At 41.6% G+C, this 23,586-nt stretch overlaps 1 long non-coding RNA gene and 1 pseudogene across 1 annotated transcript; one reads left to right on the forward strand and one right to left on the reverse strand.

Annotated features, from left to right (window-relative positions):
- Window positions 1-16,578: 16,578 nt before the first annotated feature.
- LOC149239549 (uncharacterized) lies at window positions 16,579-17,599 on the reverse strand. Its single transcript, XR_016245455.1, has 3 exons — window positions 17,268-17,599; window positions 16,953-17,185; window positions 16,579-16,858 (listed from the first exon to the last, which is right to left on the reverse strand). It is a non-coding gene; the product is annotated as an uncharacterized LOC149239549 (long non-coding RNA).
- A 2,360-nt stretch (window positions 17,600-19,959) lies between these two features.
- On the forward strand, window positions 19,960-20,949 carry LOC149239550 (tuliposide A-converting enzyme 1, chloroplastic pseudogene; annotated as a pseudogene).
- The last annotated feature ends 2,637 nt before the right edge of the window (window positions 20,950-23,586 follow it).

Here is a 23,586-nt window from a genome sequence, read left to right on the forward strand (position 1 = left end):
TGTTACACCTTATATGAATATGTATTAGGGTCATAAGAAGTCCTCCAAGCAAATTCACAAGTCTCCTCTAAGAAATGGCACCATCAAGATGCTCATTCAAGCATACAACTCCACCAAAGAACCATCTGAAGTCCACTCTACAAGTCGGCCTACAAGAAGTCAATTGTTGGAATTATGACACAGGTTTGGCACAGGTTTGGCTTGATGACATAAGTGTTGTCCTTGATGGCAACTCCCTCAAATGGCAGATCACAGTTCAGGCTCCCAAAATGGAAGGAAATGAAGTACCCGCAGGTGTATCGAACAAAAGGTGCGGACATAAGCAGGTGTGCCGAACAAAAGCTGTGGACATGTACGCAAGTTCTCCGAACAAAAAGTGTGGACATAAAGTACATGCACTTTCATGCAGAGAAAAGGGCGCATGTGGGGAATCTTATGGTTGGTCCATGGTATTTAGTCCGACATTTTTGATCCTATGGTTTTGGTCCGTGGTTTTGCATCTAAAGTATGGACCCAGGTATTGGGTCCCTAGTATTGGATCTCTATGGTTTTGGACCATGGTTTGAGTAAGGCCTAGTCTATAAAATTGAAAGGAGATCATTTGGCTTGGGCACCGATGTGTTGAATATCTTAAGAAGAGCAAGATCTGAAATTCTGTGATCGGTTGGTGAGTTATAGCTGGACCTAAATCAAGGAGAAACCTGAATCTACTGATGGGGCGAGATCTCTTTGGTGCAAGATCAGATCTGTAAATTTGATAGTCTGGGGTATAATTGAAGTCTGAAAAATTATCTATACCTGCAGGTCTAACACAGTGCAGGTGCAGAGATTCGCAGGCTCGACACAGCGCAGGCGCGGATACCCGCAAGTCTGACACAGTTCAGGCATGGAGATCCGCAGGATCATCACAGTGTAGGCGTGGATATCCGCAGGATTTACATAGCACAGGCGCAAAGTATCACTAGAATCCATCAAAGAAAGGAATTGAAGAGTGGTTGGACAGAAAGATTCACGAGTTCGCAGCGTAGGAAAATAGGAATCCACGATTATCAAAGGAAGAGTGGTTAGATTGCTACTTGTATACGGAGATCCATAAAATTTTCTTTGAATCCTTCCCTTCTGAGTTGTACGAGTGGATCGTGAAGCTAGCAGATAGCCAAGGAAGGTGTAAACTCAACAAACGTATTGTGTGGACTCCAAAATTGGTGCGCAGACTGGAGGCATTGCAAGATCAGATTACGCACACTGTTGATCACTGGCTTGATCGAATCATAGGAGGATTCATCACCGAATTCGTGGTAGATACTTCAATTAGCTATAGTTAGGTAGAACGATGCTTCCTCAAGGGACCGCGAGGTAAGTACGTTAAATCTTTGAACACTTGGATTAAAATGCTACTGTGTGAAAAGCGGGTTATGCAAATAAATTGATGTTTGGGGCTACGCAAAGTGGGAGAATCTACAGAAATGAAGGTAGCACAGAACTAGAGACTAGCCCCTTGATTTCCCCTCTGCGAGGAGGTGAGGAAGAACTCGCGAAGGTCTTGCCAAGAAGTGCGATCAATCTGATAAGGCAGAGAATTCCGCGAATACCACCCCCACCCACGCCACCACCAGTTTCATTGTCTTCACCCCTGACTTCGCCATACCACCTCCGCCACCACTGCGAAGTAGTATGACCAACGCATTAAAGCTACCAGTGTTTAAGGGAGTAGGGAATGAAGATCAAAACCAATTTTGGTTCATGGTAAAAGTTGTATGGGAAGCATAGGGTGTCACGGACGACAATATAAAGAAGGCAACGTTGGTCAGCACTCTACAAGATCATGTTCTGACCTGGTACATTAAGCATTCCAATGACAATCCGAATGTGGGGATAGCGGATATCCAAGTCGCGCTAAATAAGGAATTTAGCAGACCAAAATCAGAGGCACAATAATGCTACCAGGCGAAACCCTGTGGGAGTTGGATCAAAGACTGAAGTGCACAATTCACGAATGGTTTATAGCCTCGTTAACACCGCATCTATAGAATGCATTTTGCAACAAAGGCTAACCACTCAAGCTGAGGCTTTGGAGGTCGCGATGAGATTGTATGAGACTACGATACAAGATCCTAACCTAGGAGTCCAGCAGATTCACGCGCAGTTGAAAAACTTGTGCCTTGAGATGCAGAGTTTGAAACAAGATAGGATGGCTCATCCAGAAGTCCGTGATGAGGTATGGTGCATAAAGTGCAAGGGCCAGGGGCACAACAAGGACCATTTCCCAGTGTTCACGAATTACCTCGCGGGAGGAGGACCAATGCCATTAAGACCATAGGCACAAGTAGGACCAAGCGCGAAGCCTGTGTTATGGTGCACGATTTGTCAGATAAGAGGAAAGCATGCTACAGATAACTACCATCTATTACAGAAGTATATGTAGAATTCCCAACAGTTGTTCTTTAATTTCTGTAGGTCAGTAGGCCATGATGAGTGCATATGTAGAAGTTATGAATTGATAATGCATCAGACTCCTACCTATAGAGTTCAGGCCGAAACACGGGCCCTCGATCAAAATGCAGGAATGGCACGCACCTGATTTCAAGGGCACGGACGAGGCCGAGGTGGAATGGGACCAAGAAGAGGTCGCGGACAGCTGATATGTTACAATTTCGGAGGGTGGGGGCATTATGCCCGCGATTGTACAAATCCAACAAGACCATGATGCTTATATTGTATGCAGTTTGATCATAAGACAGAGGACTGTCCCACACTGATAACGAGGTTGCACGATAATGGAGCACTCCAGCCCCGCCTCCCCCCCCCCCCACCTTGACTCAGACCCTGCACATGATGAGGTCTGAGCCACACGAGGAAGACCCTAATGTAAATATCGTGCTCCAGAGTGGTATTACGACAGGAGATGACAAAGGCAAGCAGCTTGAAGAAAATACTTGGGTTCCTAAGGCTCCAACGAAGGAACCAGAATTTGATTTGGAGCATGCTAAGGAGTCCTTCATGGAAGCTAAGAGGAGCTTCGTGGATGCCTCCACTTCAGGAAGTAAAGACATACTAGAGCCGAAAATGGACCCATCAATGCTCACTACGTTCTTAGAGACATGCATGAAGCTGTTGCACGACAGCAAGGATGTAAAGGGGCTGAAAGAACTCATAACTAGATGTGTTGGGACTGCACCAGGAGAACCGCGTGTAGTCCGGAAGCTTGGGAAGCACACGACGTGAACAGGTAGGGAGATGAGATTAACCGTGCAGATCGAGGAATATGAGATGGACCAAGTGATTCTATATCTAGGATCGGACGCGAACGTACTGCCAAAGTAGACATGGGAGTGCATGGGCAGGCCTATGCTGCAATGGTCTCCTATCCAACTACGAATGGAAAACCAACAAAAGATCCTACCTATGGGGAGACTATAGGGAATCACAGTAGATATCGAAGGAGCAAGCGTGCTAGTAGATTTCAAAGTGATAGAGATTGTTGATGACAACAATCCCTACCCCACGCTACTGGGAATAGATTGGGCCATTGACATGAATGAAGTGATAAATCTAAAGAAGCGCAAGATGACTTTTTAGAAAAATTCACTACGCATGGTGGTACCTTTAGACCCTGCAGAAGGATTGCACTACACAAAGCCAGTGCACGACTACGACAGCGATGATGACCTGGACTGTATCTACAAAATAACCATGCGAGAGCAGGACTAGGTAAATCCAACTGCGGATGGCCGAATCTTGTGGGAGCGCAAAATCTCCTATACATCAAATTTTGACGAGGAGATAGAGCGATGGCAGAACCAGTTACACGAGGTAACCACTCTCAACTGTAACATGATGACAAAGTCACTGCACTAGGTAGCAACAGAGGTAAGAGATCTTCCTACGTATGACAGGTTGAGCGAGGTGGATGATTTCCTGAACAAATTTGAAAGGGAAGTACCAGAACAGCAGCATTTTGACGCTCTGAAATGGGTACTACGAGCTACACCCACAAGATGGTGGGGTACGCACCAACGAAGTTTTGAGGACTGGCATGATTGCCGAAGGATGATGCACCTACGATTTGGGAAGCTTCAGATGTCGTTAAAAGACAACTATGACAGACGAAACGGACCATGTGCCCACCTTTCCCGGTGGATGCAAGCATATGGTGCAAAACTTGTAGGAATGCACACAATACTCACGATAGGAGACACGAGAGGTAAGCAGGTGCGGGCAAGGCAATGGCGCGAATGACCTCTCTAGTTGAGACCATGAAGTATGCAAAGACCAAGTGCATAGAATAATATCCATGCAAAAGCTTTTAACAAAGTACGCGAAGCGCTGAACAAGGTCCACAATGTGAAGCAGACTAACTGAGACCTGCGCGTACCAGTGGTTCTCTGGGCTTACAGGACCGCGTGCAAGACCCTGACCACACATGCACTGCCAAGGATGGAGTCTTAAGCGACCACTATAAACCTTATAGTACTTAGACAGCTTAGACCGCGCATGATAGCCTCAGTAGATATGACGGTTCACAGAACCTTGGAAGCAGAAATCCAACAGGGAAATATTAGACTCCAAGAACTTGAAGAAGAAAGGGTACGGTTAAGGAGGAAAAGCGCTCGGGTGGACACGGAAGTCATGAAGCTGGAGGACGAACTAAAAGAAGATTTTCTCGGTGAAAATACCAGGGTGGAAAGGTAGCATGCATACGATCGTGATGATAGGTTTAAGGCCCATCGCCGCAGATTGATCAGTTTGGTGCCTTGGCTTGGACCGCACATTGCTACGCGTATTGACCAGGATAGCGCATTGCATATGGTAAAGTGCGCGATGTCGGATGCAACAATAAAAGGTGGGTATTGTCCAGGAAACATGATCGATGACAGGATGAAACTGTTCACGGGTGGCGTGACCGCCTGAATAACTAAAGGAAGGATAGTCTTAGCACTCCAGGAAACTGAAAGGGAGCATGGGACTATAAATTATTTTTCCCGGGAGCTGCAGGATGTTGGAGCTACACACAGAAGCAAAAAGTCACAAGGTTTGCAACCGTGCACGGGGGGCTGTGCTACCGAGCGGGTTGGCCAGGAAGTGACCGTTGAAGTCATTGTTCATGATGGGATGCTGGACTTGAGGCAAAATGGAGCGGGTGGTAGGAATTTAAGACACGATTTATGGGCAAGATTTGGAAAAATATGTCGCCAAGGGAGCATTAATGAACTGGATTTCGGGGGAACAGTCGAATTCAAATTCAAAAAGTGCTATAAATTACAAAGGGCTACCCAACAAACAACACTTGGTCATATGCGAATTTAGCCATTGAGCAGAGCCTTGATTATTGTGAGCCGAGCGTCGATTGAGCCCCTGAGTTCAAGAGTGCCAGATTCCTGGACAAACACAAGGGAAACAGTTGCAGACGTTATGGACATAACAGAAATGACTGCCAAAGAGGCCTCGCAGGCCTTGACTGTGGGGGATGCTCCAGAAGGCGTCGGGATTGTATCAAAAATCCTGAAATCACTGTGCACACCAAGACCCAAGAAGGACAAACAAGCAATGGTCCCTGTACCTATGTCCCTATGGAACCCATTGCGCACCAAGCTGACAATGGATGACAAGGGGAAAGTTGTCACAATTGAAATCGATGAAGAAGAAGAAAACCTGGAGGACCTGCTCATCACAAAAGACGAGGATGAAGGCATAGAGGCAGAAGCTGAGCCTGTGCACGCCCCCCCAACAAAGCTACCCGCCTATGTCCCCCTGCGGAAAGGAAAAGCTAGAGTGCCCAAGGACTTTGACGAGACCAAGAGCTCGCTCCAAACCCCACTCCTCCCAAACAACATTATCTTTGACGGCACACACCTGGGACGGGTTCCGAGCTTAAAATTTGAATATTGGGATCTTGCAGACCACGCGAAGTTCCCTCACCTTGAGACTCTACACCTCATGAAGCCCAAGCAGAACACCGCGGCGGGGGTGATAGAATTAGAGCCACAGAAGTGGTTGTGCGGAGTGGAAAAGGTTGGGCTACTGAATCTACTCTAGGTGTCGCACTTCCACTACGCACCAATAACCATTTTTGTCATTAGGCAGCTACTTTTCTTGATGCATGATGGGTGTTTTTGGTTGGAGGAGCCCATCCTCATCACGAAAGACTTGATTCACCGCATTTCCTGGCTTCCATTGGAAGGAGAAGACCTCGCGGTCATATTATAAGGGAAGAGTAGTGACTTGGTCGTCGCGGAGGCCATGAAGAAAAAGTACAAGCTGGAAAAGAAGAAGAGGGGCTACGCCATCTCCAACATCAAGGACAAAGTAGTACACATGGTGACCCAATTCCTGGCAAGAAAGGTTATGCGCAAGTGTCATGCAGACGAAGTACCCACGCCGGTGGTAGCACTAGCTGAGCAGTGTGCAAAGGGAGTCCAGTTTAACTGGTTCACGTTCCTCTTGCAGGGAATTCTTGGAGAATTTCCGCGAAGCCCAGGAACAAGGAAAAATGTTCAACTATGCATGGCTTCTGCTATCCATTGTGCTCGTGGCTAGGGAATTACCGGAGGATAGTCAATTCCCCATAATTGACAAGGATTTACTGGAGGCCGCGAAGTACGCTTCACTCTGGGCCACAAAGGATGCCTCTAGGATCTACGACAACAAAATATTCTGGGTGTTCATGGAGATGAACCTCAAAATGGGGATCAATCGTAAGTCACGGTTGTCACCCACTGTTTACAACAGTCTGCAGAGTTTTGCAGAATTCAAAGTGGACATGCATAACATTTATATAAGAGCACTCAAGGACCTGACTAAACAATGGAGGAAGCTACCATTTGTAGCCACAGACGATGTCATCTTTAACGTACTAGAGACATGGCCGCCATAGTGGTGCACCCCAGACATCACGAAGATAGAGAAGTCGGCAACATAGAAAAAGAAAGACAAGGCTAAGATGCGCATCACACAGTTGGCCGAAAAGCGAAGGAAGGAAGCAACGGTAGCAGAAGTGCGGGCGGCGCGGGATGCCGTACAAAAAGCAACTAAGCAGGAAAAGGCCGCAGCAGCACAGGAGGCAGCCGCAAAGGCGGGCAAGGGCCAAATGACACCTTCGCAGGGGCAGGAAGTGGAGGAAGCAGAAACAGAAGAGGGAGGCGTGGACTCACAAACCGCGTCAATGTATTTGAAGTGCTAGCACCCAATAGAGCAGGCAGGGTCGTGTAAGAAGGTTAAGGCATCAAAGTTGTCTATTGAACCGATCACCCTAACTGAGGGTGATCTGCACGACATGAACGAGATAGTGTGTGATGTCACCTCTAAGGCTCTCCAAGATTTCATGCAGAAGAACCAGATTGTGTTGGGGCCCCTCAGAGTGCAGTTGCAGGAATTACAGGTGCGCCCTCCTCAGGTTGGTACCCTTTCGACCAGCCTCGCAATCGGCTCAACAACAGTAGAACAAATGTTACACACGTGGATGATGAATACTATAGTGCTGCCGGAAGGGGCACTAGTGACATCAAATGAGGCCGACAGGCCTACGGTTAGCATGTTGAAAGGTCTTGGTATCAATATGGCTGCACTCCCGAGAGAGACCTTATATGTTTTGCAGGATGGGATAACTGCAGAGCTGCACGTCAAGGAGGGTCACGCACTACAAGTCCTTAGTGAGCAGAAAATCAATATGGAACAACTGAGCTTGCAGCGCGACGAAGTGGTGTCGCAGAATTAACAGCTGATACAGGTAATAGATGACGCTTTCCAAAGTGTCCCGGAGCTAGCCATCCCAGCCGACATACCAACAGAGGCATGGATCCACAGGTTAGCAATAGGGGTACGCGAGGCGAGGGAAGAAATGACAAAGGTTTAGCTGGAGCTAAACCTTCAGATCGTCGAGCTACGGTTAAAGGTGCAGCCGCCCACCCCCCCAGAAGTCAGAGAACAGCGCGCTAGCGCTATCACATCGATACTAGAGAAAATTGGCAGTGCAGTGCAAGACTGCACCAGCATGTTGGAAGAATCATTTGAGGTCCTCATGAATCTGCAGGAGGACCCCAACATCCAGCGCTTAGAGATAGAGGCGCGAGAAATCTAACATCAGTATGACAGCGTTAGAGGAACTACGTAGACGGTGGCCCTCACTCAGAGGCTCGTGCAAATGCAATAGGCTAAAGCGCTAAACGAGAAGGTGGATGCGGCATGACACAAGGAAGCAGTCCTGAAGGCGTGCGTTCAGCCTTGGATTGACGAGGCCTTCACCATCATAGTAGAAATTGAAGGCAAGCTTGTACACATGCAGGGGGATGCACGCACTGATGCAGAGAAGAACTTCTGACACAGAGGTCCCAGAAGAACGTATGCAACAGATCCAACAAGCAACAACTTAGTGTGTTGCTAACCTTGTCGTTGTTTGAGAACAGTTGGAGGGACTCTACGCAAAGATCTTCGCACCGAAAAAGTGACTCGAGGGTGAGTCACGATGTTTGTGTTGGGGGCCTATTGGGCATGGAATCCCTCGTAAGGCATGTTTTGGGGCTTAAAACCCAAGTCCACTTTGAACCTGGGTCAGGCCCCTATAAGCCAACAGAAGCTCATGAAATGTTGTTTAATTGATTTTCCACATGATAATCAGTCCAAAATGGTGGTTGAATGGAAAGAAAGAGGACATGAATCTTAAGACCATCAAGCAGCTCAGGATCAAGATTGTATTGATGCCCTATGAGCATGTGGGTTTCTCAAGTTCTTCAGGATTCCTGGGATTAGATCCCAACCCGAGTTATTGCAACATTTAATTAGTTGGTGGGATGTGGATCGCCAACTATTCATGATTGGGGACCAAGAAATAGAAATAGATGTTGCAAACAGTTATTTCATTATTGGATTATCTAGAAAGGGACAACGGGTTCAGTTGTTAGGTTCGTGCACTGGAAGAGAGAGCATGGATATGTTGATTGCAAGGCAATGTCCAAGGACTAAAAAGACCCAAAGTGGGAAGATCAATATAAAGACCATAAAAAATCTCCCACTACGAAAAATCCTGCATACTATGGCCCGAATAGCTAGGACTCAAGCATTGCATGAGGCAACAACGTCTCATTTCTAGTACGCAATCAAGTGTTTAAATCCCACGGTCTTCAATTAGAGTGAGGGTTTGTTGGTATTCATGATGCACCAACTTACCAAGTGTAAGTTAGGGAGTCTAAAACAATTTGCGTTCAGATACATTTTGGTGATGTTCTTCTTGGAATGTGTGCCATTGTTTCGTTATCAGTGGATAGAAGTGGATGCACTAGAGATCCATGATTACTCAGATGGGGTGAGATGATGCCTCGACATGGAGGCGGAAAGTAGATGGCATTCCCTCTGACATTTTTTGGATGGTTGTGTTAGCATCTAATCATGATCGATGATTGGGAATATGCAGGCACAAATTTCCGAGGAGATCCAAATATTCCACTTCCACCAGGTGCACAGTTGACCGATGAAGGTAAAAACCTCCATTACACGCAACAGAAAAGGGTATGAATCAATATGAAGTCACCAAGGGCCAATGGAGTTGCAGAGTTGCAACAAGGAGAAGCCCAAATGAAACCACCCTCAGCTGGGCACAGGAGTTTTGGGTAGATGGTAACACCTGAACATTTCCACACCATCGGATTGCCCTCCAGAAACCAATGGGAGAAGATCGAGCCAAGTGTCGTAGGTAAACCCTTTCCTCTGTCGGATACATGCAGCAAGACATGTCAAGATCATGGCATGGAACCGAAAATAGGGAGAAATTAACAAAGGTTAGGTGAGGGATAGTAAAAGCTCTTGGATGCCATGTGAAGAGTAAATGCGACCCAACGTGAACCATAATCCCCATATCGCATTGAATATAATCAAATCAATCAAGAATAAATTACCAAGGCACCATTAACGATAACATAATAGTTGTCAAATTCATACATATTAAACTGATATTTGTAATTTTATTTATATATATGGTTTCCGTAAAATGTTTTGTAGTGTTACATATGGTATCAGAGCTCGGGTTCATACATTGACTCTTTGGGAATTACGTATATATGAATAAATGTGGCATTAATCAAAATGACTAAGTAAGTGTGCCCGTGAACACAAAGACCCTCATCAACAAAAAAATGGGTCAGAATACAGAGGAGCCCAGGACCACCAGACCCACTAGAGACAATGTATGTGAACGCCAACCCTGATATTTGGATATAGCTAGGAGAGGAATCTCGCCAAGCTAATGTTGTTCTACTTGAAACCGTTCAATAACTGCGTGTTGAGATGACAAATTTAAGAATAGACAATGAACAACTACGACTAGAACATGAAAGAATTCTTAGAAGTTTATCCAATCGACAGAACCAACGAGATCCAGACCCTAGTGCTGAAGATAGAGAGAAAACCCCAATAGCTCAGCATGGAGAAGAGAATGTTGAGTCAGCTGAAAAACATGGGGAAGACGAAGAAGGACATTCAGACAATGTCTCCGACCAACGCAAGACAAAAAGACAAAAATCTAAGTTACAAGGAGAATTTAAAAAGATTAAACCGTCCCTCTTTGAAGGGGAATTTGAAGAGGCAGCGGAAGCTTGGTTAATTGACATGAACAAATACTTTCAGATTTATGATTACACTGATAAACTGAAGGCACGTTTGGTAGTTTATCAATTACAAGGTAAGGCTACCCTTTGGTGGGAAGAAATCAAAACGGTGAGAAAAATTGATGAAGAACAAGTTACATGGAAAGAATTTCAAAAGCATTTCAAGGATAACTATCTAATTGAATGTTATTATGACGAAAAAGCAAAGGAATTTCACGAGTTAAGATTGGGAACCTTAACCATGGACGAATATGTGAAATGATTCACCTCCTTACTACGTTATGTGCCTTATATGCAAGAAGAAAAGGCCAAAATTCAATGTTTCATTAGTAGCCTACCCAATTTCATGAAGGAGAAGCTCGAGTTTGATTACCCAAGAACCATGGATGATGCGGTGCAAAAATCCTGCATCTGCTACTAGAAAATGAGACAGAAAAATGAGGGACCTAAGGGGGGATTGAACAGGAAGGGAAGGAAGCTAATCCCAAACAGACAAACAAAATTTACTAATGGCAGAAATATACAGCAAAAACCTCTCAGTAGATTTCTAGCTAGAAACCAAACCAAAGCTGCATATTCTGAAAATAGACAGTCAGAAGGAGTTAATAAATCTGTTAACGACCAACAGTCAAAACCGCCTTTGCAATGCTGGGGATGCAGAGAACCCCACTATTACAAAAATTGTCCGCATAAAGCAAGGACGGAACAACTATCAAACATGCAAGAAGCTTCCACGGTTGGAGAAGTGGCGAGGAGCATGCCCAGAATTAATGCTACTCTGGATGACCATCAAGAAAAATACTAGCCCACCATGATTGAATGTGAAGGTATGATTGCTAAGCAACCTATCTCTGTTTTGTTTGATCTCGGTGCTAGCCTAAGCTATGTTATTCCTAAGGTTGTAGAAAGTTGTCAACTACAGAGCAGTAAGTTTCCAAAGCCATGGTTAGTTCAACTAGCCACTAGGGAAAAAAGAAGGGTAATTGCAAAAACAAAACATTGTCCCATAACAATTTCAGGTCAACCCATTTATGTTGACCTTAATATACTCCCTTTGGGTTCATACGAAATTTTAATAAGGATGGATTGGTTGGAAAAATGTTGGTCCCTAGTTGATTGCAAGCAGAAAACTATCAGTTTTATCACTGAGTCAAGTCAAAGGAAGGAACTTCAAGGAATCAAGACAAATACCAAGCTGCGTACCATCACTGTTAGTCAGCTAGGAAAATGTATTAGGAAAGTTTGTCAGATATATGTTGTCCGGGTGGGATTTACGAATTCTAAAAATAAAATGACTTCCTTGGAAAATATTCTTGTTATTCAGGAATTTGCTGATGTAACAATTTCAGGTCAACCCATTTATGTTGACCTTAATATACTCCCTTTGGGTTCATACGACATTTTAATAGGGATGGATTGGTTGGAAAAATGTTGGTCCCTAGTTGATTGCAAGCAGAAAACTATCAGTTTTATCACTGAGTCAGGTCAAAGGAAGGAACTTCAAGGAATCAAGACAAATACCAAGTTGCGTACCATCACTGCTAGTCAGCTAGGAAAATGTATTAGGAAAGGTTGTCAGATATATGTTGTCCAGGTGGGATTTACGAATTCTAAAAATAAAATGACCTCCTTGGAAAATATTCTTGTTATTCAGGAATTTGCTGATGTATTTCCTGAATCCATTCCTGGATTACCACCCAAGCGTGATATTGATTTCACCATCGAACTAATTCCGGGGGTAGCCCTTGTATCTAGGCCCCCTTATCACACCTTGGAAAATATTCTTGTTATTCAGGAATTTGTTGATGTATTTCCTTAATCGATTCCTTGATTACCACCCAAGCGTGATATTGATTTCACCATCGAACTAATTCTGGGGGTAGCCCTTGTATCTAGGCCCCCTTATCACATGAGCATACCTGAGTTAACAGAACTTAAAATGTAGCTTCAAGAACTCCTGGACAAGAAATACATCCACCCCAACGTGTCCCCTTGGGGAGCCCCTGTATTGTTCATACGAAAGAAAGATGGAACTCTGAGATTATGCATCGATTATCGTCAGTTAAATAAACTAACCATCAAGAATAAATATCCCTTGCCACGTATTGACGATCTATTTGATCAAGTGCAAGGAGCCAAAGTATTCTCAAAGATCGATTTAAGGTCCAGCTACCACCAAATAAGGATAAAAGAGGAAAACATTTGCAAAACTGCATTCCAAACTCGTTATGGTCATTACGAGTTCGTGGTGTTGTCGTTTGGCCTTACAAACGCCCCAACCATGTTTATGAGTTTGATGCATGATATTTTCCAGCGCTATCTTGATAAATTTGTATTGATTTTTATCGATGAAATTTTAATATACTCCAAGAATTAGGAGGAGAATGAACAACATATGAGGATAATATTTCAAACTCTATGGGAAAATCAATTATATGTTAAATATAGCAAGTGTGCGGATTCAGTACTTGGGTCATGTTATATCAACAGAGGGAATAGTAGTGGACCCAGAAAAGATAAAAGCCAATATGCAATGGACCGTTCCAAAGAATGTTGTAGATATCAAGTCATTCCTGGGTTTGGTTGGGTACTACCATCGGTTCATCGAAGGATTTTCAAAAATTACTCTTCCAATGACTTCATTACAGAAAAGGGGATGTATTTTCCGATGGATAGCTGAATATTAGTAAAGCTTTGAAAGACTAAAATACCTACTTACCACTGCACCCATGTTAAAGGTAGAAGATCTAGAAAAGTCTTCCGTGGTTTGCATAGATGTTAGTAAAGAAGGTGTTGGCGGAGTGCTGACACAAGAAGGAAAAGTTATTGCTTACGAATCACAGAAATTGAAGGAATGTGAGCAGCGATATTCTGTTTACGATCTTCAATTAACAACAGTAGTGCATGCACTTAAAATGTGGTGACACTACCTGTTGGGGAAAAAATTTATGCCATTAACAGATCATAACAACCTTACTGATTTCTTTAACCAGTCTAGCTTAAATATTTAGCAAGCAAGATGGACAACATTTTTGAGTGAGTTCGATTTCGAAATGAAACATTGAAAAGGGAAGGAGAATCGAGTGGCCGACGCATTGAGCAGGAAATTACATTGTATTTATGAGGTCCATATCAGTCAGGTATGCTCAAATATCCCTAAAATTATAAAGGAAGACTCCATCAAGGACCTAGAGTACACTTTCCTTTGGCAACAGGCAAGGGAAGCTCAGTTGAAAAGGGAAATATCAGATTTTGAAATAAATTCAGATCAACTCCTCACCTTCAAAAACATAATATATGTTCCTAACCAAAATTCTGTTAAACAATTGATATTGGATGAGTTCCACAGGAAACCATGTGCTGGCCACCCAGGGTACCAAAAGCTGTTTTCAACCATCAAGAAAGGTTATTTTTGGCTCGGGTTAAGGAAATATGTCACTGAGTACTTGTCCAAATGTTTGGAATGTCAGTTGGTAAAGGTGGAACATCAACATCCCGCTAGTTTGTTACAACCATTGCCCATCCCGGAGTGGAAATGGGAGACCATATCTCTGGACTTCATCACCGGCTTACCTCGTACCAAAAAGCAGCACAACTCAATTATGGTGGTGGTGGACAAATTGAGAAAAACCGCTCACTTTATACCTATGAAATCCACTTACAAAACTATGGAAATTGCAGACATATTTATGAGGGAAATTTTTCATCTACACGAAATACCCAGGGTGGTAATTTCTGATAGGGATGTAAAATTTACATCCACATTCTGGAAAACTCTCTTTTAGGATTGGGTACCTAGATCAAATTTAGTATGGCTTACCATCCTCAAATTGACAGACAAACTGAATGAGTGAATCAAGTGCTAGAGGACATGTTACATATGTTTGTGATGCAACAGCCACATAAGTGGGAAGACTATCTCCACCTAGTGGAATTTGCTTATAATAATGGACATCATGAGTCACTGGGCATGAGCCCCTTCGAGGTGTTATATGGGAGAAGGTGCCCATAGATTGGAATAGCCCAGTCAATAAACTAGCTTTGGGTCCTGACATGCTTGTAGAAATGGAAGAGATGGTTAAGAAGGTCCGAAAAAATCTAAAGGCGGCCCAAGACAGGCAGAAGATGTACGCAGATAAAAAGAGGACATACCAAGAATTTCAGATAGGGGATCATGTATACCTAAGAGTAAAGCCCCAAAAAAGTTCCTTACAATGGAGGGGTTGTGCCAAGTTAGCACCCCGGTACTATGGACCCTTCCAAATCTTGGAATGGATTGGACCTGTAGCGTACAAGCTCGCATTACCAAGCCATATCTGGGTCCACAATGTTTTCCATGTTTCATTGCTAAAAAAATATGTGTACAACCCTCAACATATAATTAGCTGGGAAAATATTCACGTAATCAGTTAAGTAGAATACATAACTTTTGACAAATTATTTTGAGGAAGTGGTGACTGTGGATTGTTTATGTGTAGGTCAAACCGGAAGGAGAATTTCTGGCAGAACCTCTTCGTATTCTCGATCGGAGAGAAACCACCTTGCAGAATCGAGCCATCACCCAAGTTAAAGTGTAGTGGAAGCACTTTGGCCCGGATGAGGCCACCTGGAAAGAAGAGGTATTCATGCGGGAGCTTATTCGGCTTTATTTTCTTAAATTAAAAAGAACACCAGGGACGGTGTTCCTCTTATGGGGGGGAGATGTAACACCCCAAGCTGCATAAACAATTATTGTGGTTACTAAGTTTCATTTTACCTTTTACTGCATTAATTTTATTACTTTATAATGTTAAAGTGATAAATGACTCAGGCTTGAAGGCCTAGATATTTCTTTTGTTACCTAACTAATGGGTAAATTAGAAGTTAAGGTATTTTTAAAACAAAATGTTTGAAACAAGTTAAAAGAAACAGTTAAAAAGAAAACAGTTACTCATTTGTTCCTGGGGAAAGGGAATATAGAGATGGGAAGAAGTCCAGATAAGGGATGATTCCTTGAGTTGGGTGAAATAGACCAGTGGGAAAAATGGTCCAGAACAATCTGCGCAGTACAGGACTTGAGGCTGGATGGCGAGTCCTGAGGCCCAAGGTACCCGATCGTAGCTGGACTTATTTCAACTGTGACAAGAAGGAAGTGCTTGGGGGAGAGTCTGGACGTAATCGCAAGACTCGTAGTTGGGAGGTGAGACTATCCAGACATGCACAGAGTTTTATTATTACAAGTCCTTTTAACATATAAGTAATTCAAGTCTATATCTAGAAATTGCTGGTAGAATGCAAAGAAATAATAATTAATTTGATAGAATTACTTCAAGAGAAAAATTGCATGAAAATGCATATAGGTAGTGCACAGAATTGAAATGTCTACATTCAACAGAACTGATAGTGAAAGATTACAGTTAAGTATTGCATGGTCTAGTATTTTACCGCATTATATAGATACACAAACTCTTGAATTTATAAGAATAGACTTTTATGATAGTAGGTACAGACTTCTGAATGAATAGAAGCAATAAGGTGCAGAAGGCCAGTATTTTTCCGCTTAACTAGAGATCATTACCCCATCATTTTGCTTTTACTTTTAAAAAGGAAAATATAAATAACCTTTACTAGTCATTATGATGATAGAGGGAATCAGTAAAAATATACCATTACAGGAAAGTGCTTTCTTTATAAAAAGATAACGAAGGATTGAACTCAAATAAAGTTCTTCAAGTCAAACAGAGGACTGTAACTTCTAAAAGCTTAAATCAACCAAAAAGTAACAGTATTGGCTCTTCGACCTGAAAACCTCATAACCATAAAACAACAGTAAATTCTAAAGACCTGAATCAATCATAAAGTAACAATATTGGCTTTTTGGCCTGAAGATCTCATGATCTTAAAACAACTAAACTCTTGAATCATTTAAACATAATTAACCGTTGATTGTCTTTCAAAGAAATACATTTCACTAAACAACGATCAAAACTTAGAACAAGCGATGCAAAAATATATGTAGCGCCTTGTGCCAGAACTAACACAACCAAAATACATTGATACTCAAACAAAAGTATGGCTCAGCAATTCCGGCATAAGGCCGCGGCCTGTCAAACAAATTCTTACACAGTGCATTTACCAGATGACCATTAACCATTTAATGAACCAGAAGGGAATTTCCAACCTGTAACAGAAACGAAAGTTCATAAGCCCTTAAAAGAGATATGAGTAACATTGTTGAGACCACCCGGATAAGCAAACCAGCTGCAATGTGATGCGTAGGGTACCTGCGAACAAGAACAACAGTCTCAGAAATTTATCCAAGTCAAAATCTGTTAATAACCAGAGGCTCAAGCAATGCCTAGAAAGTGGGGTTCATACCTAAAATTGACGAACTTCGCTAGATGAAAACCCTCCTGTGTTTCCTGCAAGAGGCACTGGTCAGTGAACCCTGGAATAAAAACTGCTAGTAAACTTTAGAAGTAAATGAATAAGAATTGAGACAAAAGTCGGATCACCTTCCAGAAGTCGATTTGAGTTCTGGCCACCGGCCATGCAATCCGAAAACTTTAATGCCATCTTTGGACGATGGGAGTAGCCAGTTAGACACCAAGCTATATGAAACGCTTGAGTAAAAAATACAACCACCATAGCTTAGCAAACTGAAGTCTAATAGTGACAAGGGATTTACGCTACCTGATGGTGTGACTATGCTGAAAACCTCCATTACGCGCATCAAAAAAGGGTATGAATCAACCTGAAGCCACCAAGGGCCAACGGAGTTGTAGAGTTGCAACAAGGAGAAGCCCAAATGAAACCACCGTCGGCTAGGCATGGGAGTTTTGGGTAGATGGTAACACCCGAACCTTTCCCCACCGTCGGATCGCCCTCCATAAACGAATTGCAGCAGATTGAGCCAAGTGTTGTAGGTAAACCCTTTCCTCTTCGAGAGACATGCAGCAAGACATGTCTAGATCATGCTACATGCAACCGAGAGCAGGGAGCAATTAACATAGGTCAGGTCAAGGACAAAAAAAACCTCTCAGATGCCATGTGAAGAGTAAATGCAACCCGACGTGAACCTTAATCCTCGTATCGCATTCAATATAATCAAATCAATCAACAATAAATTACCAAGGCTCCATTAATGATAACATAACAGTTCTCAAATTCATACATATTAAACTAATATTTGTAATTTTATTTATATATATGGTTTCCGTAAAATATTTTGTAGTGTTACAGATTTGGCTTTTAATTTTATTGACACTGGAACATAAAAACACTGCTTTATCTTATTCATGAATAAATTATATGTTGATCATTTAGATAAATGCACAAAAAAGATGTTTCCAGTGTAGTTTATATACTTGTGATTTTGTTAATGTAAATTCCTATCATTTTTTCACACTGAACGGAAGAAAAAAAACAAAAAAACTTCTTCAAGAATCTCTTAGATGAGAGGACGAAACTACAATATTCTTGATTGATTCCAGAGAATAATTATGTCTTGAGGATTCGATCGTTCGACCTTGCCTGTGGACGATTTTTCTGTGACACCGAATATTCTGTTTCGGCAGACGAATCCCTGCCGGAGCAGGCCCCACAAACGTACCCGTCAGCGTAATGGTGTGAGATGAGCCACCAACGAATCTGAGAATGCTAACTACCATTTATTCCAAGATTCACGTCAATACAACTTGCTTCCTTTCATCTTTGTCGCATTTCTGGTCACCTCGTCCGCATGCTTCATCCGTAAAACACACGATAATAATAATATTTAAACAAAGCACATATATTATCGTGTCTGGCTGAAGTGTTTGGTGTTTGGTGACTAATGGATTGAAAGTCAATTTGAGGATTGGGTGAGACACGGGGCGTGTATCCATGAAAATCGATATAAATGTGAATATAAGTGTTTGGTGAGGGGTAGATCAAAAAGTCAATTTTCATTTTCGGTATAATTGCGCAAATTAAATAAAACGTAGTGCTTGGGGAGGGGCAGATGGAAAAGTCAATTTTCCTGTTTTATTTGAATAAAAAAATTGCAATCTCAATAATGGATAATTCAAATTGCAAATTTGAAAAATTTGGAGGGACGAAGGCAAAACCCTTTGAATCACATCACATCAATCCTAAAATACAAAGTTTCTGTGATAAAATTATAGTTATAGAGTTCAAGTTTTTGTGATTCATATCAAGTTTGTGAGAGATTTTTCGGCGAAAATCACATGGAATATCATTTGTCGACGCATTTCGAACCAACTAGTGTGGTTCATCGTCAGGGCAAGTTGAAGAAACAGATCCAGCATAGCAAGAAAGTTAGATCTGTCTTCAATCTTGAAACCTGCAAGCCAGCCCGTTCAAAATGGTGAACCTTGGTTGCAATGGCTTTATTTTTATCTTTATTTTTGTTTTATTTTTATTTATTTATTATTATTATTTTATTTTATTTTATTTTTATTTTTATTATTATTATTATTTTTTTTATTTTATTTTTTTTCTTTTAACTTATAGATCCTTTGGTACTAACTTTCTTTTAAATATTCCCCTTTACAATTAGTTTTATATATTTATTTTATTATAAGGTCTTTTACATAACTAATTTTCCAATTAAATTCTAATCAACTTATACTTTTTAAATATTTTTCTAACTAACCTAGCATCCTTTTGATATTATTTTATTTTATTCTGACATTATAATACCCTTTATATAACTAATTAACTTATAATAATTCTTTTAAGTAAAATTATTTTATATTTATTCAAGTTAGCCCTTGGAGGCTCTGCTCAAACTATTTAACTTGCTATGCTGGATCTGTTTCTTCAACTTGCCCTGACGATGAACCACACTAGTTGGTTCGAAACACATCGACAAATGAAATTCTATGTGATTTTCGCCGAAAAATCTCTTACAAAATTACAGACAGTTTCTGAAATCCAGAAAAATGAAAAAATACTTCGAATCTGTGGCGTTTTAATTACCATCTACCCAACGGCACGGACGGGAGTTGTTCCATGAATTTAATAGAACACCGCATTAAAATATAATAGAAGATGCCATTAAAATATTAGAGTTGTTTGTTGCATGGTTTTAATAGAACACGGCATTAAAATATAATAGAACATGGCATTAAAATATTAGAGTTGTTGGCCATATTTTAAAATATTCGAGTCGGGTGGGGGCATATTCTCGTTGTGTGATGGGTATGATTGGTTGACTTTCGACATGTTTGTCTATAATGTGATCATCTAGATGAGTACAGTGAACAACATAAAAATATTATCGAGAGCTTTATCTGCAATCTTACCGCTGCATATTGTGGCCACACATTTGGTTTGGCTAAGTTTCAGCTCAGCGATCGATAACACCGCTAATACCATATCAATGGAATCCTCAGCGATCATAGTGGAGATCCCCAGCTTTGTCAGAGTCTACGAAAATGGAACGGTTGAACGCTTGGCCGATGAGAATACGGTTCCCCCTTCTCCAGAGCTCGAATCTCTTGATTTGCATGGAGTGGCATCCAAAGACGTGGTCATCGATCCTGAAACAGGCGTCTTCGTTCGTCTGTATCTCCCTCGCCTGGTGGCCGGGGATGGAAATGAAAGGGTCCCGCTGCTTGTGTACGTTCACGGAGGGGGTTTCTGCATCGGATCAGCTGCCAAAGCACATACTCACAGCTATATGAATAAAACGGCTACAGAGGCCAAGGTGATATGCGTGTCGGTGAATTACAGGAGAACTCCAGAGCATCGCCTCCCTGTGGCTTATGACGACTGTTTCGGTGTCCTTGAATGGCTCGATCGTCAAGCAATGGCACTGGAGGCGGCGTCCGTGGATCCGTGGCTTGCTTCCCACGCAGACTTCAGCAAGGTTTTCTTGACAGGTGACAGTGCTGGAGCCAACATCGTGCACCAGCTGGGCATCCGCGCCAATGGAAGGAATTGGGATCGTCTGAGCCTACAAGGAGCCATTCTGGTTCACCCTTTCTTTGGCGGAGAAGAAACAATTGGGTGCAAAATGGGGCCGGGGCCGCTGGTGGAGGGTTTTAAAAAGGCCGTCGATGCGATATGGAGTATCTCTCTGCCGGTGGGAGCGGACAGAGACCACCCTTTTTGCAACCCAGTTGGACCCCGTTCTCCCGCTCTGTCCACTCTGGTGTATCCTCGAACGCTGGTATTTGTGGCAGGGAAGGATCTGCTGCGAGATCGGGGTATTCTGTATTACGAATCGTTAAAAAAGGCAGGTAAAAATGTAGACCTAGTTATGGTGGAGGGTGAAATCCACGTGTTTCATCTGTACAGTCTGGAATCTGATAATGCCACATTAATGTTGAAACGCATTTCGGAATTTGTGCATTCCTCGAACCAGTGATAAAACCCCACCCAGAATCTTTCCGTTTGAAGAGCAAATCAAATTTCTGTAGTTTTTAGTTATATGTAGTTCTCGACGTGGGATTGTGAAGGCCACATGGTAATCGTCAAGAAATTGCAGCCAGTGTCTTAATTTTATAAGTCAAAGCATGTAAATGACAAATTACAAGTGTCTGTAATCTTCGCACGAAGTTATCGAATCAATTAGTTTGACTACGTGATTTCAAGTATCATTTCCCTAGCTTTACTATTATTAACCTGTCACTATTATAACAGTGTTAGCAGCTAGTTTAAATAATGTTAAATTTAGTAACAATAAATACATAAAGATTTTTTCTATAGTTTATATTAAGTTATAATTAAAAAATATTATAGCTTTAAAATATAGCCTAGTTACCATCTTTATTGTCAGTATTATTGTTAATCTTTGTGCTTTTAGTTTGAATAATATATTTATTTAATAGAAAACTAATCATTAATCTTTAATTTACCACATATCTCTATAAAAAAATCCTATACACCAGAAAAACGATACACGGAAAATCTCATAAACCATGAGGGGAAAACGAGAACGAGAATGCCAAATTTATGGACGAAGCCAACAAATACCTACCCCAACAAAACATTAACTGCTGATTAAGACTGTATATTACTGCGACCGACTCAATATTCAGCGAGAACGAGAATGCCAAATTTATGGACGAAGCCAACAAATACCTACCCCAACAAAACATTAACTGCTGATTAAGACTGTATATTACTGCGACCGACTCAATATTCAAGTTGGGCGGAAGTGATTGAGGCAAGAGCTAACGGGCTTGCCAGGGGCATTAAATGCCCGGTTACATGCCTTTTTGATAACTTTTTATAACACCACGCGCAGTGATAGATAAATAAAAATAATAGCGTGTGTGATAAAAAACTATCCGAAACACATGTAATCGGACATTTAATGCCCAATAGCAAACCCGTTAGCTCTTGCCAGTGCTTGATGTATAAGTAATCAGTAAGTAATCAGTCATCACATTCCAGACTACTAAATACTACAAAGCGTGGATATTATTGGAGGAATTGTCCCTGCCCGATATAGCACACGCTCACCTTAAAGCAGGAATTGGGATTTGTTTAAATAAATTAGGTTTTCTTTAATTGAGTTGGGAATCGAGATTGTTTAAATAAGTTCCAAGTCCCAACCAAGCAGAAATTGACACAGTATGTTTTCCATTTTTTTTCCGTTTACGACAGATAACCCTTATCTTGTTTATGCAGAAAATTATTTTCGGTGGGGCCTCCGTCTCCGTCTGTTCACCGGAAGCCTAGGTTGAAGCCTAGAACCCCAGCGACCTTCATCACTAACTGCTCCATTGGATCGTGCATACTAATAATCATCCTATTCGTGACATACTTATTTGCAGTTTCACTCAGCAACTCGCTGAGCAAAAAGCAAAAGTGATAAAAATGTAAAATTTGTTGGAAAGAGGGAGGAGATAAAGCACAAATAATTCACACATAAAATACAAGTTGTTGCTCTTTTATTGATCACACAAAACATGATACTTACAATGAACTAGGTGAAAGGTATTTATCATTTTCCAATTAGCGACTTGGGTAAAATATTTTGACATGCAACCACACACTAAAAGTCGTCTATCACTTAACTCAACTTGACACAACACTCAACCACTGGATCACTCAGTTAACTGACTCTCTATTTAACTCACTCTCTATGTTTAACCAACTCCTCATGAAAGAGCAATTATCTTATTTTAACACTCCCCCTTAATTACCACCGCTAAACTAAAACATGACTCATGACAACACTCCCCCTTAATTACCACCCCTAAACTAAAACATGACTCATGACAACTCAAACATGCCCACTGGTCTATGTCTCACATAGGATTATAACACTCAAGTTTCTTCTATGAAACTCAAACACATAGTGCTAATGACTTAGTAAATATATGGGCAATTGATCACTAGATTTACAAGGCTTCAAGTAAACTTCTTCATTGCTCACAAGATCTCTAATAAAGCGATATTTAGTATTGATATGCTTGCTCTTTTGATGAAACACACTATTCTCTGATACGAATTTGTTGGAAAGGCGGAGGAGATAAAGCACAAATAATTCACACATAAAACACGAGCTACTGCGCTTCTATTGATCACACAAATGATGATACTTACAATGAACCTGGTGAAGAGTATTTATCCTTTTCCAAATAGCGACTTGCCTAAAATATCTTGACATACAACCACACTATGACTTGACTCAACACTCGATCATTCAGTTAACTGACTCTCTATGTTTAACCAACTCTTCATACACTAATAATTATCTTATTTTAAGAATATCATATACATATATTATACGTGAACATTGCTCCTACAAATATGACGTCCCATGACCCGATGCAGTTGACCTTCAAGGGGAACATTAATACCTTCATTTAGGTATCACTTCTCATTGTATTTGAGGCCATTGTGATGTATAACTTCGAAATGGGTGGACATTTATCCTCTGTTCATCTATTCAACGCGCATTAAAATTAACACCCTCATTTAGGTATCACTTCTCATTCTATTTGAGGCCATTGTGATGTATAACTTTGAAATGGGTGGACATTTATCCTCT

This window comes from Pinus tabuliformis, chromosome 8 (genome assembly GCF_031772625.1).
Source record: "Pinus tabuliformis cultivar Carrire ecotype Pingquan chromosome 8, CPIR1, whole genome shotgun sequence".
Classification (NCBI taxonomy): Eukaryota; Viridiplantae; Streptophyta; class Pinopsida; order Pinales; family Pinaceae; genus Pinus; species Pinus tabuliformis.